At 44.2% G+C, this 20001-nt stretch overlaps 1 protein-coding gene across 4 annotated transcripts in view; it reads left to right on the top strand.

The window, feature by feature from the left end:
* The window catches only part of LOC137356126 (immunoglobulin superfamily member 1-like), a 78901-nt gene that overhangs the window by 14894 nt on the left and 44006 nt on the right, over positions 1-20001 (top strand). Inside the window, exons 1-2 of one of the 4 annotated variants that reach the window (XM_068021927.1) lie at positions 3126-3238; positions 3765-3983. The gene's annotated coding sequence lies outside the window, so the exon portion shown is untranslated. Of the gene's footprint in view, positions 1-3125; positions 3239-3764; positions 3984-4164; positions 4248-20001 lie in introns of those variants that run through there. The other 3 variants (XM_068021924.1, XM_068021928.1, XM_068021926.1) reach the window with 3 other exon arrangements.

Raw genomic sequence — 20001 nt, 5'->3', positions numbered from 1 at the left:
AGCAGCATATTCTGTGAGGAAGAAGGATAGGTTTTGCAAGTTTCGGGAACCTTGGATAACGCAGGATATTGTGAGCCCAGTCAAAAAGAAAAGGGAAGCATTCATAAGGGCTGGAAGGCTAGGAACCGCCGAATCCCTTGAGGAATATAAAGACAGCAGGAAGGAACTTTAGCAAAGTGTCAGGAGGGTTAAAACGGGTCATGAAAAGTCATTGGCAAATAGGATTAAGGAAAATCCCAAAGCTTTTTATACGTAAATAAACAGCAAGAGGGTAACTAGGGAAAGGGTTGGCCCACTCAAGGCAGAGAAGGGAATCTATGTGTGGAGCCAGAGGAAATGGGCGAGGTACTAAATGAGTACTTTGCATTAGTATTCACCAAAGAGAAGGACTTGGTGGATGATGAGTCCAGGGAAGGGAGTGCAGATAGTCTCAGTCATCTCATTATAAAAAAGGAGGAGGTGTTGGGTGTCTTGCAAAGCATGAAGGTAGATAGGTTCCCAGGGCCTGATGAGAGCTACCTCACAATACTCCGCGAGGCAAGGGAAGAAATTGCTGGGGCCTTGACAAAAATCTTTGCATCCTCATTGGCTACAGGTGAGGTTCCAGACGACAGGATAATAACCAAAGTTGTTCCCTTGTTTAAGAATGGTAGAAAGGATAATCCAGGAAATTATAGGCCGGTGAGCCTTACGTCAGTGTTAGGGAAATAATTAGAGAGGATTCCTCGGGACAAGATTTACTCTCATTTGGAAACAAGCGAATTTATTAGCGAGAGGCAGCACGGTTTGGTAAAGGGGAGGTCGTGTCTCACTAATTTGATTGAGTTTTTTGAGGAAGTGATGATGATGATTGATGAAGGATGTTATCTATATGGACTTCAGTAAAGCCTTTGACAAGGTCCCTCATGGCAGACTGACACAAAAGGTGAAGTCACACAGGATCAGAAGTGTGATGGCAAGATGGATACTGAACTGGCTCAGTCATAGAAGACAGCGGGTAGCAGTGCTTTTCTGAATGGAGGGATGTGACTAGTGGTGTTCCGCAGGGATCAGTGCTGGGACCTTTGCTGTTTGTAGTATATATAAATGATTTGGAGGAAAATGTAGCTGGTCTGATCAGTAAGTTTGCAGATGACACAAAGGTCGGTGGAGTTGCGGACAGTGATGAGGATTGTCAGAGGATACAGCAGGATATAGATCGGTTGGAGACTTGGGCTGAGAAATGGCAGATGGAGTTTAATCCGGACAAATGTGAGGCAATGCATTTTGGAAGGTCTAATGCAGGTGAGAAGTATACAGTAAATGGCAGAAGCCTTAGGAGTATTGACAGGCAGAGGGTTCTGGGCGTACAGGTCCACAGGTCACTGAAAGTGGCAAAGCACGTGGGTAAGGTAGTCAAGAAGCCATACAGCATGCTTGCCTTCATCGGTCGGGGCATAGACTATAAAAATTGGCAAGTCCTGCTGGAGCTGTACAGAACTTTAGTGAGGCCACACTTAGAATATTGTGTGCAATTCTGGTCGCCACACTACCAGAAGGACGTGGAGGCTTTGGAGAGGGTGCAGAAGAGGTTTGCCAGGATGTTGCCTGGTCTGGAGGGCATTAGCTATGAGGAGAGGTTGGATAAACTCGGATTGTTTACACTGGAATGACGGATGTGGAGGGCGACCTGATAGAGGTTTCCAAAGTTATGAGTGGCATGGACAGACTGGATAGTGAGAAACTTTTTCCCAGGGTGGAAGAGTCAGTTACTGGGGGACATAGGTTTAAGGTGAGAGGGGCAAAGTTTAGGTGGGATGTGCGAGGCAAGTTCTTTACACAGAGGGTGGTAAGTGCCTGGAATTTCCTGTCGGCGGAGGTGGTGGAAGCAGGTACGATAGCGACGTTTAAGAGGTATCTTGACAAATACATGAATAGGATGGGAATAGAGGGACACGGTTCCCGGAAGTGCAGAAGGTTTTAGTTTCGGCAGGCATCAAGATCGGCGCAGGCTTGGAAGGCCGAATGGCCTGTTCCTGTGCTGTACTGTTCTTTGTTCTTTGCTCTTGATACACTTGCAGGGCCATGGAGAAGATGCAGATGAGGGGCAATAATTGTCTCAATGTTCAAATGAGCCATCACAACCATGATTGGCCGAATAGCCTCGTTCTGTGGTGTATGCTGCAATAGTTCTTGGAGGAGCTATCATTTCCCTCTGCAAACACCGTGTGGCAGTCGAGCAGAAATGCTGCCCACTTGTGATCTGATTCACAATATCAACCAAGCATTCTTCATGATTCCTGCTTAATAATTGTGAGCTTGCATACAGTTTTGCTAGTTCAGGTACTGAAGCATTCCGTGTAGAAATGCAGCAAGACCTGGACAAAGGGGGAAGGGCAAGAAGAACAAAAGGGAAGGCCATTAACATTCCTTCTGAACAATGCTTTTGTCTTTCAACGCAACTTTGTTTTGTGACATCTTTGTCATTTAATCTCTCCTGCAGGACTTTCTCTTTTGTTCGTCTCCCCCATACCATTTTTCACTCGCTCGAAGCCTATTAAATTGCTTACCTGTGCCAGTTCCGAGGAAAGGTTACCGACCTTAAACGTTGACTCTGCTTCTTTCTCCACAGATTTTTCCAGACCTGCTAAGTATTTCCAGCACTTTCTGATTTTATTTTGGATAAAGAGTTATGTGAAACTGGGAGGGGAAGCTAATTTTTGGAGCTCAAGGGTGGTCAGAATTGTGCAGGCAGATTGAAGATGTGTAGTAAGAGACTGCCCAAAGGTAGGAAATACTGACTGGACAGAAGAACCAGCACGTTCGGATATCCCCTTTTAATTGTATAATTTTTAATTTGATGTTTGTTTGGAAGGATGACTACATTTACGATGTCCCAGTGTGTCACTCAGTCGAATTGTGACATTAAATTTTGGATGTCTTTTGATTGCAATATTATTGCCGTTTAACTCCCAGTTCTGTAAATCTCCATTGATCCATCCTCTGGTGTCGAGTGAATCGGAAACATAGTTCATATAACCTGAAATGCGACATTTGCTCCACAGGGGGAGCATTTCACTTACATCGGAAAAAAAGGATCACCTCTGCAGTCCCATAATATTCTGGTACTGCACAAACTGCAAACTTCATCATAGACATCCGAAGCGAACAATCTGCAGGAAGCTATAGGTGCCGGTATCCAACTGAGATTCTTGAAAATATGGTGCATTCGCCATTCAGCAAAGACACAAAGATTACTGTAAGATTTATGAGAGTTCGGTAATAACATATAACAACACAAGGTTTAGGGCGATAATGTCTCAACAATGATCTCGTCGAATTAAAATGTGCAATTAAATAATTAATATGCCAACCGCCTAATAAGGATTTCCCTACAAAAGTAAACTTTGGATAGATGGTTGATAAATTGCGCTAATATTTTCTATCCAAGCTCAATGGGCTGGAGGAACTAAGAGCTGGACATATTTGAGTACTAAAAATATCACAAAAATAAACTGCTACTGTCCCCAAATGTCTTTTTTGTTTCTCTGGCCAGATAACTTTAAGAAAGGCAGGAAGTAAAACAGATCCTTTATTAACTGGATGCTTCATCAAGGAAAGTGGTGTGAAATTAGTTAGCCAGCACATATGATACACTGACATCTCAACATGAGTTTGTGCACCTTGTCTTTGGATATGTAACCCTCCAATTGCCCAAGTTGCTGTCATTGTAAACATTAATGTCCAGCGTGTCAAATACTTTTTTGCATCCTTCTATCCCGCAGCTGCTAGCTCAGGAAACTTGCTAAGAAATTGCAAAGCTCCCACTCGTCTTTGATGCACCACCCCCAAGTGTTTTCGCAATAGTGAGCAAGCAGGAAGGAATGAGTAGGCTGTTGCTGCAGTCTCACAGTCACATTGTTATCAAGAGAAGCTGACAGCTTATGAATTGCTGATAATCTTCTCCTTTGGTCACATTCCACACTGCTTCCCGCTTCATACTGGTGAGTACTCACAAATTCAAATAGTAATTCACACCTACTGCCCAGGTATGTAGACGACTGTCTTTTTTGCTTCCACTCACTGTTGGCATTGTCATGGTATAAGTTTTGTTTTTCTCTTCTGTACAGGCAAAACGCTACAGTTAGCATTTTATGTGATTGTACGAGCTGCAGCAGAAGCCTCTGTCTTCATGATCATGTCAGTTATGGGGCATTTTTGATAATCAAACACTCGTCAAATTTATAGGAACTCCGCCTCTCGAAATGGTGCGTTAAGATCATTGTTTATTTCTCGTCCCTGCCTGAATTTAGCTGACATTGCTACTTAATTGATGCACCGTTTGATGCAACAGGGAAGGTTTTCAGCCTCATTTCTTGAAAATGATTCTTTTATTCTCTTTGGAAATAACTACCTTTGGAAAGAGTAGATAAAACAAAGCTTTTCTTAGATTAATTAATGGAAATTCAAAAGCGTCCTGTGGTTAGATTTCGCCATTTTCTCTTTTATTTCTCTCACGGCATTAGTCATCATCATTTCCCCAGAGCATTAGCCGCACTGCTCATCTCAAATCTCCAAGAAACATGCTGGGCAGCAGAATCTCTTATAAACACTTGGTGCATGATACCAGCTCTGATGAAACATTGCATGCAATACAAACTCTGCAACTCAACTAGCCATCTCCATATTGCTGAACACCGGTTCTGTAGATCAGAGAAGAGACACACCATCTCTTCTCAACTTCTCCTGGAAATAACCTCTGCATTTGGACAAGAAATGTTTAGATTCCCGACTAACGAATGGTCGTGAATATAAGAGGTATGATCAGTAAGTTCACAGATGACAAGAAAATAGGTGGTGTCGTCAATAGTTAGGAGCATAGTCTTAGATTACAGGAACGATTTCGATGGGCTGGTAGGATGGGTGGAGCAGTGGCAGATTGAATTTAATCCTGAGAAGTGTGAGGTGATGCATTTTGTAAGTATTAACAAGACAAGGGAATATAAAATTGATGGTAGGACCCTAGGAAGTACAGAAGGTCAGAGGGACCTTGGTGTACTTGTCCATAGATCACTGAAGGCAGCAGCACAGGTAGATAAGGTTGGTTAGGAAGGCAAATGGCATATTTCTCTATATTAGCTGAGGCATAGGTTATAAGAGCAGGGAGATTATGATGGGGCTCAATAAAACGCTAGATAGGCCACAGCTGGAGTACAGTGTACAGTTCTGTGCACCACACTATAAGAAAGATTTGATTGCACTGGAGAGGGTGCAGAGGAGATTCACCAGGATGTTGCCTGGGCTCGTGCGTTTCAGCTATGAAGAGAGACTGAAAAGGCTAGGGTTGTTTTCTTTAGAGCAGATAAAGCTGAGCAGGGACATGATTGAGGTATACAAAATTACGAGGGGCATTGATTGGTTAGATGGGAAGAAACTTTTTTTCTCTTAGCCGAGGGGTCAAATACCAGGGTGCATAGATTTAAGCTAAGGGCAGGAGGGTTCGAGGGGACATGAGGAGAAAAAAATCACCCAGAGGGTGGTTCGACTCTGGAACGCACTGCCTGCCGAGGTGGTCGAGGCAGGAACCATCACGGCATTTATGAAGTATTTAGATGAGCACGTGAAACGCCATAGCATACAAGGGTACAAGCCAAGTGCAGGGAAATGGCATTAGAATAGTTAGGTGCATGATGGTTGGTACAGACACAATGCACCGAAGGGCCTGTTTCTGTGCTGTATGACTCTATGACTCTCTGTCACATGTTATCAGTTATAAGCAAGACCGTGGGTGTACTTTGGAATTACTCATGCATTAGATAGCATCCTGCTTTGATTTCACAAAGGATAATGAATATGTTGATGGCATCACGTCTGTACCTCACCATTTTCTCACAGTATTGCTGGAAAAAAAACCTTACATTGGTCAAACATGACTGTTCCTGCAATGAGTTCTCAAGTCCATATTTGCAGGAGAGGCGGAAGCATTGTAGTAATGCCACTGGACTAGCAACACAGTGTTCCAGGCTCCTTCAATGGGGAGAGGGAGTTGAATCTCACTATGGCAAATGGTAATAAATGAATTCAATTTATCTGGAAATTTTAAAAAAGGGTAATGTAATGGTGAACATGAAAAAATTGTCGATTGATGCAAGAACAGGTTCACTAATGTCCTCTATGAAAAAAAAGTTACCGCCCTTACTGGATATGGCCCGCATGAGATTCCAAACACACAGGCGTGTGATTGACTCTCAACTGCCCTCTGAAATAGCCTAGCAAGCCACTCAGCTCAAGAGCGGATAGTAAATGCTGGCCGAGGCCGCAATCCAACTTGAAGAAGCATGTTTTGAATTTCTATCGAACTTTATAAGATAGCATCACCCAAGGATATTATTCAGAGCTCTCTCTCTCACTCTCACCGTCCCTCTCACTCCATCCCTCTCCCTCTCCCTCTTTCTTTGCTGGTCGTTTGATGCAGCAATCCGGATGGCGTTCCAATACCGTTCTGGTTACCCATAACCTTGCACCTTCCACTAAAAAAGATGTCTAATCCCTTCTGCTTGGCAATGGACTCCGCTCGCCCTGCTGCTGGTGTTGTTACCACTTCAGTATCCTTACTTCTCTTTCTCGACACTCAGTTACTAACTATTACATGTTACTTCTGAAGTCGTGCCTTTTCTTTTGCTTTTTTTGTTTTGGTTTTTTTATACCATTCCATCAATTCTATTCTTAATGGGGCAGTAAGACCATGGATACAAATGGGTCGACAAACTCGAAGCAGGAAGTTGGAATAATTATTTATCACTCTGGAAGGAACTATATACGGTGTCCCCCAGGGCTTGGTTATTGATAACAATGCTCTTTTTTGATATATATATATATATATATATATATTGACAAACCACATAGGAACAAATAAATTAAGAGCAGAAGCAGTTGACTCGGCCTCTCGATCCTTCTCCTCCATTCAAAAAGATCGTGCTTGATCTGAATGTCACGTCAACTCCACATTCCTGCCTACGCCCAATAACCTTTGATCCCCTTGCTGATAATCTACCTACCTCTTCCTTGAAACTATTCAAAGACTCTTCTTCAACCGTATTGTGAGGAAGAGAATTCCAAAGACTGGCGACCCACTGAGAGAGAAAAAATCTCCTCATCACTCTTAAATGGGCGACCCCTTATTTTTAAACAGTGACCACGAGATCGAGATTCTCCCACAAGGGGAAACATTCTTTCCACATCCACCCTGTCGAAACCCCTCAGAATCTTATATGTTTCAATCAGGTCGCTGCTTACTGTTCTAAACTCCAGTGGATACAAGCCTAGCATGTCCAGCCTTTCCTCAAAACAACCCGCCCATTACACGGATTCGTCCAGTAAAACTTCTCTGAACTGCTTCCATCACATTGACATCGTTTCTTAAATAAGGAGACCAATACTATCAACCATACTCCAGATGTGATCTCACCAATGCCCTGTATAACCTCCCTACTTTTGCATTCAGTTTCCCTTGCGATGAATGATATCTTCTATTCGCTTGCCGAATTACTTGCTCTATTTGCAAACTAAACGTTTTGTGATTCATGTGCTAGGACACCCAGAACCCTCCGCATCTCAGAGCTCTACAATCTCTCACCATTTAGATAATATACTTTAAAAACAATTATTATTCATGCAAAAATGGACAATTTGACATTTTCCAACATTATAATCCATCTGCCAGATCTTTGCCCACTCACTTAGCCTAACAATATCACAGTGTAGCTTCCTTATTTCCTCTTCAAAACTTACTTTCCTACCTATCTTTGTGTCGTCAGCAAATTTAACAAGCATACCTTGGGTCACTTCATCCAAATAATTTGTAGAAGTTGTAAAAGGATGTCGCCCCAGCACTGATCTCTGTGGCATACGACAGGTTACATCTTGCCAAACAGAAAATGGTCCAATTATGCATAATCTCTGTTTCCTGTTCGTGAGCAAATCTTCGCTCTATGCCAAAATGTTACCCCCTACACCATGTAGTTTTATTTAATTTTCAGGAAACCTAAGTACAGTACATCCTTGAAATGGACAGATAACATAATACCTTAACTTTAATGTGGAGAATGATGAAGTTAAGCAAATTAAAAGCAATAATGATGAGACGCAATATAAATTAAAAGGAACAATTTTAAAGGTAGTGCCTGCACAAAGAAACCTGTGGGATCATATACACAATCGTGCAGATGATTGGAGGAGCAAATTAAACAAAATGAGTACGCAGGTATAGCCTTCATAAATAGAATTCTAAATAAATTACGGAAACAAGGATGTTATGCTAAACCTTTGCAAATCATTATTTGGAAATTAACTTTAGTATATGTTCCGCATTTAGGCACCATATTTTAAGAAGGATGTCAGGTAATTTATCAGAATGGTATCGGGGAAGGGCAGTTGCATTTATGTTGGGTACAAGTGAAGTTGGTAATTGTTTCCACTGTGCTGCTTCACTCTATGATTCTGCAACTGTTCATCTAAACCTAATTATTCTAATATCATAATGTGACCTCTGTTTCTTGACAGGACATCAGCCAGAAACGTTAACTCTGGTTCTCCCTACACAGCTTTTATTTCATTCATTCAGGGATGTGGGCGTCGCAGGTTAGGCCAAAAGTTATTGCCCATCCCTTATTGCCCTTGAGAAGGTGGTGGTCATCTGCCTTCTTCAACTGCTGCAGTCCATTTGGGGTAGGTACACCCACAGTGCTGCTAGGAAGGGAGTTCCAGGATTTTGACCCAGCGACAATGAGGGAACGGCGATATAGTTCAAAGTCAGGATGGTGTGTGACTTAGAGATGAACTTGCAGGTGGTGGTGTTCCCATGCGTTTTCTGCCCTTGTCCTTCTAGTTGGTAAAAGTCGCGGGTTTGGAAGGTGCTGTCTAAGGAGCCTTGGTGCATTGCTGCAGAATATCTTGTAGATGGTACACACAGCTGCCACTGTACGTCGGTGGTGGAGGCAGTGAATGTTTGTAGATCGGGTGACAATCAAGCGGGCTGCTTTGTCCTGCATGGTGTCGATCTTCTTGAGAGTTGTTGGAGCTGCACCCAGCCAGGCAAGTGGTGAGTATTCCATGACACTCCTGACTTGTGCCTTGTAGATGGTGGACAGGCTTTGGGGAGTCAGGAGCTGAGTTACCCGCCTCTGGATTTCTAGCCTCTTACCTGCTCTTGTAGCCACGTATTTATATGGCTACTCCAGTTCAGTTTCTGGTCAGTGGTAGCCCCTAGGATGTTGTTAGTGGGGGATTCAGCGATGGTAATGCCGTTGAATGTCAAGGGGAGATGGTTAGATTTTCTCTTGTTGGAGATGGTCATTGCCTGGCACTTGTGTGGCGCAAATGTTACTTGCCACTTATCGGCCCAAGCCTGGATATTTTCCAGGTCTTGCTGCATTTCTACACGGACTGCTTCAGTATCTGAGGAGTCACGAATGGTGCTGAACATTGTGCATTTTTTATCAGAGTACATCCCCACTTCTGACCTTATGATCGAAGGTAGGTCATTGATGAAGCAGCTGAAGATGGTTGGGCCTAGGACACTACACTGAGGAACGTCTGCAGTGATGTCCTGGAGCTCCGATGATTGACCTCCAACAACCACAGCCATCTTCCTTGGCGTTAGGAAGGGTTTTCATCCCGATTCCCATTAACTTCAGTTTTGCTAGGGCTCCTTCATGCCATACTCGGTCAAATTCTGCCTTGCTGTCAAGGGCAGTCACTCTCACCTCACCTCTTGAGTTCAGCTCTTTTGTCCATGTTTGAAACCAGGCTGTAATGAGGTCAGGAGCTGAGTAGCCATGGCGGAACCCAAACTGAGCTTCACTGAGCAGGTTATTGGTAAGCAAGTGCCGCTTTATTGCACTGTTGAAGACACCTTCCATCACTTTATAGATGATTGAGAGTAGGCTGATGGGGCGGTAATTGGCTGGGTTGGACTTGTTCTGCTTTTTGTGTACGGGACATACCTGGGCAATTTTCCACATTGCAGGGTAGATGCCAGTGTTGTAGCTGTACTGGAACAGATTGGCTAGGGAAGCAGCTAGTTCTGGAGCACAGGTCTTCAGTACTATTGCCAGAATATTGTCTGGGCCCATAGCTTTTGCAGTATGCAGTGTCTTCAGTCGTTTCTTGATATCAGGCGGAGTGAATCGAATTGGCTGAAGTCTGGTATCTGTGATGCTGGGGACTTCAGGAGGAGGCCGAGATGGATCATCAACTCGACACTTCTGGCTGAAAATTGTTGCAAATGCTTCAGCCTTATCTTTCGCACTGATGTGCTGGGCTCCCCCATCATTGAGGATGGGGATATTTGTGGTGTCACCTCCTCCAGTTCTTTGTTTAATTGTCCACCACCATTCACGGCTGGTTGTGGCAGGACTGCAGAGCTTACATCCTAAGTTAAAGCTGCTGTAAGGCCTGCTGATAATTTCCAGAATTTCCATCTTTCAGTTCAGATTTCCATCATTCACTGTATTTTGCTTCTGCTTTTCAATTCATGTGCACAAACTCAATAAGAGTAATAATATTTCCACTGATCCGAACATAAACCTGGTTGCCACAAGAATCCCATCATTCTTCCTAAAGTGTAATGGCCAGGTCTGGATGCAATCCTCCAGTTGTGAAACGAACAGGAGCTTTTCAAAGTTTCAGGGCAACCTGACTGCTTTGGGACTCACTACCTGTATTTCTGAAGTCAAAAATCCCAAAGGTTTTGCCAAATAATCTCTCGATATGACTGCCACCTTTAAATATCTGTGTGTATGAACCCCCTGCAAACACTTTAGAACTGTCCCATTCAGTCTATATTGCCTATGTCAATTCTTTTTTGCCAAAAGTCATAACCTCACAGTTCTCTGTATTAAATACCATTTGTCATTTCTCTGGGTCTATTATGCTCGGCATTCTATGTCCCTTTGCAGTTGATTGGTATCATCCTTCTTGCCTGCATCGACGTTTGGGATCATCGGCATGTTTTGGAATTTTATTCCATCTTCCAATATCCAAGACATTTTGGATATCAAAAAGCAGTGGTCCTAGCAGTGAACCTTGGGTAACATCACTGCCGACCATGCTTTGGTCTGAAAAACAAGCATTTCCCAAGACTCATTGTTTTCTTTCCTGAGCCGTTTATTTAAATCCTTGCTGAAACTCATCCTCCTATTCCGTGAGCCTTAATTTTGTTCCCCAGCCTTTATGTGATACTTTATGGAAAGCTTTCTCAAAGCCATATAGACAGCATCCTTTGCAATTCCTTCATCATCCATTGCTGTTACTTCATCAGAACATCAATTAGATTTGTCAAACAGGATCTGCCTTTTACAAATCCGTTCTCACTAATAACTCACACTTCTTCATCTGCCTCTTGATTTATCCCCTTAATTATTGTTTCTATAATCGTGTCCACATCAGATGTTAAACTGACCAGCATGTGGTTGCGAGGACTGGCATTAGGCCTTTTCTTGTACAAGGGCGTGACATGATTGGGAAGGGAAGGTGCAGCGAGACTTGGTGTCCTTGTGCTCCAGTCACTGAAAGTAAGCATGCACGTGCAGCAGACACTAAGAAGGCAAATGGTATGTTGGCCTTCATAGTGAGAGGATTCGAGTCCAGGGGCAAGGATGTCTTGCTGCAATTATACACGGCCGTGGTGAGACTACATCTGGAGTACTGTGTGCAGTTTAGGTCTCCTTCTCTGAGTAAGGATGCTCTTGCTATGGAGGGAGTCTAGCAAAAGTTCACCAGGCTGATTCCTGGGATGGCAGGACTGACGTATCAGGAGAGATCGGGCCCATTAGGCTTGTATCCGCTAGAGTTTAGAAGAAGGAGAGGGGATTTCATAGAAAGCTACAAAATTCCAACAGGACTGGACAGACTAGACGCAGGAAGGATGTTCCCGACGGCGGGGAAGTCCAGGTCCAGGGGTTACAGTCTAAGGATAATGGGTAAGCCATTTAGGACAGAGATGAGGAGGGGTTTCTTCACCCCGAGAGTGGTGAACCTGTGGAATGCTCTACCATGGGAAGCAGTTGAGGACAAATCAGTGAATGTATTCAAGAAAGAGTTTGATATAGTTCTTAAAGTTCAAGGGATACGGGGACAAAGTGGGAACAGAGGACTGAGTTTAGATGATCAGCCATGATCGCATTAAATGGCAGTATAGGCTTGAAGGGCCGAATGGCCTACTCCTGCTCCTATTTTTCCATGTTGCTATGTTTCTATATGAATTTCACGAACCATTTGGCACCTCCCCGGTATCTAGAGAAGATTGAAAGTTGACGGCAAGTGCTTCCACCATCTCACTTCCACTTCCAAATGGGATGTAAGCCATCCAGACCAAATGTCTTATCCACTGTGAACATAGCCAACCTTTACAATACATCCTGCCCACCAATGTTCAACTCGTATGTTATGTCTACCATCTCTGCTGCCAATGATAATGTGTGCCTTGTTTCAGATTCGAATTGGTGTTGCTGCGACCACACCGCAAAGTATTAACCATTAAATGGTCGCAACTCCAGAAAATTTGCTGTGGTCGTCATACACAGACCACAGCAATACTTGTTAAAGAACAGCAAAATAGCGCAGGTGCTGGAAAGTGGAAATAAAAACAGACAATTCTGGAAATACTCAGCATCTGTTCAGGGCTGGAGAGGAATGTACAATGGGAAGGCGAGGATCCAGTCACCGTGGTCCATGTAGGCACTAACGACATAGCCAGGACAAGTCAGTACGAGGAGCTAGGCACCAAATTAAGAAGCAGAACCTCAAAGGTAACAATCTCTGGATTATTACCTGAGCCACGTGCAAATTGGCATTGGGCAAATAAGATTAGAGAAATCAATATATGGCTCAAAGACTGGTGTCGTAGAAGTATTTCCGGATCGTGGGGCAATGGCACCAGTACTGGGGAAAGTGATGGCTGCACCCTTGTGATTGTCCACACATGAACCGTGCTGGTGTCAGTGTTCTAGCGAGCAGCTCAACCAGGGAAGTAGAGAGGGTTTCAAACTAAATAGTGGTGGCAAGGGATTAAACTTAGGAAGACATCATAAAACAAGGAGTAGAGACAAGGCAAGAGAGAAAATCATTAATATGGGAAATAATAAACAGACTGTGGCAGAAACGGATAGAGCGTACAAATCTAAGATTAAATCAACAGATAAGGCAACAAAAATAATTTTAAAAAAGATCAAACTAAACGCTCTGTATCTGAATGCACGAAGCATTCAGAAGAAAACAGATGAACTGAGAGTGCAAATAGAAATAAATGTATAAGTACGATCTAATAGCCATTACAGAGACATGGCTGCATACGATTATAGGAAATAGGGGCAGGGGTGGGCCATTCGGCCCGTCGAGCTCACTTAACCATTCAAACGAAGTATGGCTGATCATCCAAATCAACATCATTTTCTCCCACGATCTCCATACTCCTTGACAGATCGAGTGGTAGAAAGATACAGCACCGAAACAAGCCTACGGCCCAACGAGTCCACGCCATCCATCAAGGACCATTTTGTACTGGTCTTACATTAATCTCATTTTCCCCCCTCACATCTCCACCTTCCCTCAATTTTCCTACCACGTACATACACTAGGAGCAACTTTTTCAATGGCCAATTTAACTATCAATCTGCATGCCCTTGGCATGTGGGAGGAAATCAGAGCACCCGGAGGAAACCCACGCAGTCACAGGGAGAACTTGCAAACTGAAAACAGGCAGTACCCTGAACCGGACCCAGGTTGTTGGAGCTGTGAGGCTGCGGTGCTAGCCGCTACGCCACTGTTGATTTTGATTTTTTTTTTTGATTTAGAGATACAGCACTGAAACAGGCCCTTTGGCCCACCGAATCTGCGTCGACCATTTATACTAATCCTACACTAATCCCTTATTCCTACCACATCCTCACCTGTCCCGATATTCCCCGACCACCTACCTATATTAGGGGCAATTTATAATGGCCAATTTACCTACCAACCTGCAAGTCTTCTGGCTGTGGGAGGAAACCGGAGCACCCGGAGAAAACCCACGCAGACAGAGGGAGAACTTGCAAAATCCACACAGGTAGCACCCAGAATTGAACCCGAGTCGTTGCAGTTACGAGGCTGCGGTGTTAACCACTGTGCCACCCCAAATGTTGCTGTGACTCAGGTATATTGAAGGAGGTGGCTGTAGAGATAGTGGCTGCCTTGGTTGTTATCTTTCAAAATTCAATTGATTCTGGAAGGGTTCCTGCAGACTGGAAAGTAGAAAATGTAACACCACTATTTATGAAGGGAGCGAGGGTGAAAATGGAGAACTACAGACCTGTTCGATTGATCTCAGGGAATCTGTTATAGAGGATGAGGTAACTGGACACATGGAAAATAATAATATGGTTGCACAGAGTCAGCATGGAATTGCAAAGGCAAATCATATTTGAGAAACATGTTGGAGTTTTTTGAGGATATTTCTTGTAGCATAGATAAAGGACAACAAGTGGATGTGGTGTATTTGGATTTATAGAAGGCTTTTGATGACGTGCCACACAGGAGGTTAGTAAACAAAATTTAAAAAAACATGGGATTGGGGGTAATACACTGCAATGGATTGAGAATTGGTTAACAGGCAGAAAGCAGAGAGTAGGAATAAATGGATAATTTTCAGGAAGCCAGGCTGTTACTAGTGGGATACCGCAAGGGTCAGTGCCTGGGCCAGAGTTGTTTACAATCTACATAAATGGCTTGAATATGGGGACCAATTGTAATATTTCCAAATTTTATGAAGACGCAAAACTATGAGGGGATTTCGACGGGCTAAGTGAATGGGCAAGAACATGGTAGATGGAATATAAAGTGAGTAAATGTGAAATGATACACTTTGGCAGAGTATTTCTTAAATAGTGAGTGTTTGGGAAGTGTTTCTGTCCAAATAGACCTGGGTGTCCTTGTTCAGGAGTCATTAAAACTAGTATGCAGGTGCAGCAAGCAATTAAGAAGGCATGTGGGATGTTGGCCTTCATTGCAAGGGGCTTTGAGTGCAAGAGTCAAGATGTCTTGCTTCAATTGTATGAAGCCTTGGTGAGACCGCAACTGGAGTATTGTGTACAGTTTTGGTCGCCTTTTCTAAGGAATGATATACTTTCCATAGAGGGAGTGCACCGAAGGTTCACCAGACTAATCCCAGGGATGGTATTGTCTTAGAAGGATAGATTGCAGAAATCTGTCCTGCATGCTCCAGAACTGGGAAGAATTAGAGATGCTCTCATTGAAACTTACACAATTCTTTCAGGGCATGACAGGGTAGATGCGGATAGGATGTTTCTTCTGGCTGGTGAGGCGAGAACAGTCCCAGAGTAAGGGGAAGGCCATTTAAGACTGGGTGAGGAGAAACCTCTTTGCTCAGAGGGTGGTGAATCTGTGAAATTCTCTAACCCAGGGGGCTGCGAAGCTCAAACAGTGATTATGTTCAAGACAGAAGTTATTGCTTTTATTCCTGGTGAAATATGGATACTTTTGATGAAACGCAGTTCAGGAAATGCATCATTTGTTTTTCACAAGTTTTTGAGGCTGCCTTACAAAACACTGGCAGTAGTGGGATTCGAACCCACGTCCCAAATGGGACTGGAGCCTACATCCAGCCCCTTAGACCACTCGGCCTCGCTACCACATGAAAACGTGTTTTACGAGTTGGCTGACAGTCTAAAGTAGTGGTACCGCGAATCCATTGACCTCTGCACGCATTGTTTTGAATTTAACCCTCATCGTTACTGTATTACAGGATCGCTGTGTTTTATAGTTTTCCAACACATGAAAGAATCTTGCATATGAGTCTCATTATACCGCAAACCATAATGGGGGCGGGGTGGTGGGCTGTACTTGGTTATTGATTGCATTGCTGTCTTACTCTGTTTGCTCTCAGCTGCAAATTCATCAGAATTGGATGTGTCACAGTTTTGCAGCCCCTCAGTCCGAGGCTCATCCGAACTTGGCCTCAGAGCACAGTTTCACAGTGGAGCTGAGCCATTGCGGCCTCTTGTGCCTCCACAGGCAGATCGCTTGCGGTCGAGGATCAGATGCGGGGCTGCATGATGGAAATTGCAGGGAAAAGGAAGGGGCACCAGGGAGGTTCAACGGGGAGAGAAGCAATTTCTTTCACTACTTCAGTGGTACTTTTATAGACCCTGTGTTCATAAATGGAATGAAAAATGTTGGGTTCGCACAGTGCAAACTTCCAGTTTCTCAGACATTTGACGAAGGCTCACTGAAACCGAACAAGAAACTTGCTGACACGCTCCAGCCCCAGACACTGTGTGACATCCTCGGGGCCTGGACATTGGTGCCCATTCTCGGGGCTCAGACACTGCTTCACAATCTCGTGGCCCATAAATCTTGATCACATCCTCGGAGCCAAGGCGCAGTGTCACATCCTCGGCGACGAACAGTAGTTTACATCCTTGTATTCCTGAAACCAGTTCTCACCTCTGGGTCCAGACGCTACTTCACATCCTCGGTGCTCAGAAATTGCTTCATATCCTCGGGACCGGCGCACCCTGATGGATTCAGCCCGCTTTATGAGGGTTAAAACAAGGATAACGTTCCAAGCAACCCTGATGCTGCTTCAATGCGAGAGGTATAACAGGTAAGGCAGATGAACTTAGAGATTGGATTTGTGCTTGGAAATATGATGTTGTTGCCATGACAGAGACTTGGTTGAGGGAAGGGCAGGATTGGCAGCTAAATGTTCCAGGCTTTAGAAGCTTCAGGCGGGATAGAGGGGTATGTAAAAGGAGTGGGGGAGTTGCATTACTTGTTAAGGAGAATATCACAGCTGAACTGCGGGAGGACACCTCAGAGGGGTCATGCAGCGAGGCAATATGGGTGGAGCTCAGGAATAGGAAAGGTGCAGTCACGATATTTGGGGTTTACTACAGGCCTCCCAACAGCCAGCGGGAGGTAGAGGAGCAGATATGTAGACAGATTTTGGAAAGATGTAAAGGTAACAGGGTTCTAGTGGTTGGTGATTTTAACTTCCCCAATATTGACTGGGACTCACTTAGTGCTAGGGGCTTGGATGGGGCAGAATTTGTGAGGAGCATCCAGGAGGGCTTCTTGAAACAGTATGCAGATAGTCCAACTAGGGATGGGGCCATTCTGGACCTGGTATTGGGGAATGAGCCCGGCCAGGTGGTCGAAGTTTCAATGGGGGAGCATTTCGGGAGCAGTGACCATAATTCCATAAGTTTTAAGGTACTTGTGGATAAGGATAAGAGTAGTCCTATGGTGAAGGTGCTAAATTGGGGGAAGGCTAATTATAACAATATTAGGCAGGAACAGAAGAATTTACATTGGGGGCGGCTGTTTGAGCGTAAATCAACATCTGACATGTGGGAGTCTTTCAAACGTCAGCTGATTAGAATCCAGGACCAGCATGTTCCTGTGAGGAGGAAAGACAAGTTTGGCAAGTTTCGGGAACCTTGGATAACATGGGATGTTGTGAGCATAGTCAAGAAGAAAAAGGAAGCATTTGTAAGGGCTGGAAGGCTAGGAACAGATGAAGCACTTGAGGAATATAAAGACAGTAGGAAGGAAATTAAGCAAGGAGTTAGGTGGGCTAAAAGAGGTCATGAAAAGTCATTGGCAAATAGGATTAAGGAAAATCCCAAGGCTTTTTATACATATATAAAGAGCAAGAGGGTAACCAGGGAAAGGGTTGGCCCACTCAAGGGCAGAGGTGGGAATCTATGTGTGGAGCCAGAGGAAATGGGCGAGATGCTAAATGAGTACTTTGCATCAGTATTCACCAAGGAGAAGGACTTGGTGGATGAAGAGCCTAGGAAGGGAGTGCAGATAGTCTCAGTCATCTCATTATCAAAAAGGAGGAGGTGTTGGGTGTCTTGCAAAGCATTAAGGTTAATAAGTCCCCAGGGCCTGATGGGATCTACCCTGGAAGACTGAGGGAGGCAAGGGAAGAAATTGCTGGGGCATTGGCAGAAATCTTTGCATCCTCATTGGCTACAGGTGAGCTCCCAGATGACTGGAGAATAGCCAATGTTGTTCCTTTGCTTAAAGAATGGTGGCAAGGATAATCCAGGAAATTATAGGCCGGTGAGCCTTATGTCAGTGGTAGGGATGCAATTAGAGAGGATTCTTCTGGACAGGATTTACTCCCATTTGGAAACAAACGAACTTATTAGCGAGAGACAGCATGGTTTTGTGAAGGGGAAGTCGTGTCTTACTAATTTGACTGAGTTTTTTGAGGAAGTGACGAAGATGATTGATGAGGGAAGGGCGGTGGATGTTGTCTATATGGATTTTAGTAAAGCCTTTGACAAGGTCCCGCATGGCAGACTGATGCAAAAGGTGAAGTCACACGGGATCAGAGGTGAGCTGGCAAGATGAATACAGAACTGGCTCGGTCACAGAAGACAGAGGGTAGCAGTGGATGGGTGGTTTTCTGAATGGCGGGATGTGACTAGTGGTGTTCCGCAGGGATCAGTGCTGGGACCTTTGCCGTTTGTAGTATATATAAATGATTTGGAGGAAAATGTAGCTGGTCTGATTAGTAAGTTTGCGGATGACACAAAGGTTGGTGGAGTTGTGGATAATGATGAGGATTGTCAGAAGATACAGCAGGATATCGATCGGTTGGAGACTTGGGCGGAGAAATGGCAGATGGAGTTTAATCCAGACAAATGTGAGGTAATGCATTTTGGAAGGCTCATGCAGGTGGGAGGTATACAGTAAATGGCAGAACCCTTAGGAGTATTGATAGGCAGAGAGATCTGGGCGTACAGGTCCACAGGTCACTGAAAGTGGCAATGCAGGTGGATAAGGTACTCAAGAAGTCATACGGCATGCTTGCCTTCATCGGTCGGGGCATAGAGTAAAAAAATTGGCAAGTCATGTTGCAGCTGTACTGAACCTTAGTTAGGCCACACTTAGAATATTGCGTGCAATTCTGGTCGCCACACTACCAGAAGGACGTGGAGGCTTTGGAGAGGGTACAGAGGAGGTTTACCAGGATGTTGCCTGGTCTGGAGGGCATTAGCTATGAGGAGAGGTTGGAAAAACTCGGATTGTTTTCACTGGAAGGACGGACGTGGAGGGGCGACATGATAGAGGTTTACAAAGTTATGAGCGGCATGGACAGAGTGGATAGTCAGAAGCTTTTTCCCAGGATGGAAGAGCCAGTTATTCGGTGACAGATGTTGAAGCTGCGAGGGGCAAAGTTTAGAGGGGATATGCGAGGCAAGTTTTTTACACAGAGGGTGGTGAGTGCCTGGAACCTGCTGCCAGGGGAGGTGGTGGAAGCAGATACGATAGCGACGTTTAAGAGACATCTTGACAAATATATGAATAGGAAGGAATAGAGTGATATGGACCCCGGGAGTGCAGAAGGTGTTAGTTTAGGCAGGCATCAAGATCGGTGCAGGCCTGGAGGGCCGAATGGCCTGTTCCTGTGCTGCACTGTTCTTTGTTCTTTGTTCTTTGAATCTGCTTCCACCAGCCATTCAGGCAGCGCATTCCAGATCACAACAACTAACACTTATAGTTAAAATGTTAAAGTATTTTGTACAATGAACAATTCTATGCTTACTTGTTATCGACTATAACTGGATATGAAAAAAAGACATCCTCAGCTCCTTTCTCACTGTCTCTTTGGCCAATTAATGCCAAGAGCTGGAAGTTGAGAGTAGAATAAATAAAATGTTTCAGCCAGTACGGACATGATGTGCTGAATGGCCTCCTACTGTGCAGAAATGTTTGCATGTTTCTATATTCAATCTCCGTCCTCTGGTAACAGAGAGAGGGGGAAGGTGAGAGAGAGAGCAGATAGTGACAGATGGAGAAATTGAGAAGCAGAGAGCCTCTTTCTCCCACGTTGGCCTTGGAACTATTTAGAAAATAAAAGGGAAATGATTTGCTTTTTGAAGGTGAACTTAAAACCTTAACAAAATGCTTTCAAGACCCAGTGGTTATTTGAACTCACAGCCTCTCATT

The sequence above is a fragment of the Heterodontus francisci genome, chromosome 45, assembly GCF_036365525.1.
Source record: "Heterodontus francisci isolate sHetFra1 chromosome 45, sHetFra1.hap1, whole genome shotgun sequence".
Lineage (NCBI taxonomy): Eukaryota > Metazoa > Chordata > Chondrichthyes > Heterodontiformes > Heterodontidae > Heterodontus > Heterodontus francisci.
This window is presented reverse-complemented; position numbering and strand designations above follow the sequence as displayed.